The 1,446-nt window shown below is 40.0% G+C and overlaps 1 pseudogene; it reads right to left on the bottom strand.

The window, feature by feature from the left end:
• On the bottom strand, nt 1-555 carry LOC129042674 (large ribosomal subunit protein uL22-like; annotated as a pseudogene).
• Between the last annotated feature and the right edge of the window lie 891 nt (nt 556-1,446).

Here is a 1,446-nt window from a genome sequence, read left to right as displayed (position 1 = left end):
TTATTCCCGTGCCATAAGTTTTTGCCTCTTCAGTTTATACTGGGATATCTTTTTTTTTCTGTGCAACATCCTCTTCTAGTTTAGGAACAATGTGTTCCTTTTCAGCAAGGATCATCTCAATGTGGCAGGGAGAGCTCATGTATGGGTTGATCTGACCATGAGCTCTGTTAAGTCGGATGATGCATCTTATGTGCTTTGTTCACCTGGCTATGCTCAATGACCAGAGAATCTACATCTAAACCCTTAAGTTCAGCATTACTCTCTGCATTTTTAAGCATGTGCAGCAAAAATTCAAGACTCTTTTTGGGCCACCAACTGTGTGTCCAGCCGCACTGTTTGGCCTGGGAGTACCTACCAACTCCACAATTGTAACATCGGAATGGTACGCAGTTTCTGTAAAATGATATCTTTCAGATACTTGGTGGCTTTCCGTATAGGCATACCCTTCACGGTCCTGGCAGTTTCACAAGTGTTCTTAAAGTGAACATGAAGATTTGAACCTCTTGATTTTCATGATTTCACGGGGTTTTCTGGGTCAAGTGAATAGCAAACCATTTTCACAGATCACTAGGCCACTTAGGGGAAGATGAAGAGCAGTGACTTCTAGCTAACTTTTAAACTTATGAAATATGCAAACATTTTTCCTCTATTTAAAGAGCTTTACTTCATGCAAAGTTCTGTATTTCTAATAAGAAATAATTGCCTGTGGATGAAAATGTTGTTATATCCCTCAGCAGAGCTACATGCTGATGGTGGGTCCTTTCCTATAAATGGCCCTAATAAAGTCAGAAAATTAAAACCAAACCATTTTGAAATCTAAATGTTTGCTGAATTATTCTCACACGGACATTTCTCTTTCGTTTTTGAACTATTTGTCATCCTGCTTTATCTGTTTAAATGTACATAAAATAAATGCATAGTTTAAATATATAGTTCAATAAATTTTGACAAACATCTACCCCCACTCCCATCAAGAACATTTCCTTCATTCTAGAAAAGATCCTCATGCCTCTTTCCAGTCAATATTCCCTCCAGAGGCCACCATTATTCTGATAGTTATCATCACAGAGAAGTTTTGTTCGGTCTAGAACTTCATGTAAATGGAATTGCTTTCATTTTTTACATATTCAAACCATATATTGCTATATGGCAGGAAATTTAAACTACATATTGTTTTCCTCTGAAATCACCTATAAAGTGCTAAAGAGAGGGATAGTCCTTTCAATCTCAAGGAGAAAGGAGGGTATTTGACTATAATCTGGCCTGAGGGGAGGCATCAAACCTGAGGAAGTGACTAGAGGAAGGGGAAAAGAGCGTTTCGGGTCAGGGATCCCTGGACTGCCTTCGAAGAGGAGTCCCCAAGTCAGGGTGCACTTAAGCCAGGGGACCCAGGGAAGGCTGTCTGTGAGGAGCTGCACCAGATGGGGATACTTCCAGAACCTCAGC

The sequence above is a fragment of the Pongo pygmaeus genome, chromosome 7 (assembly GCF_028885625.2).
Source record: "Pongo pygmaeus isolate AG05252 chromosome 7, NHGRI_mPonPyg2-v2.0_pri, whole genome shotgun sequence".
NCBI classification, from domain to species: Eukaryota; Metazoa; Chordata; class Mammalia; order Primates; family Hominidae; genus Pongo; species Pongo pygmaeus.
The sequence above is the reverse complement of the archived record's forward strand: the minus strand, read 5'-3'. Positions and strand labels throughout refer to the sequence as shown.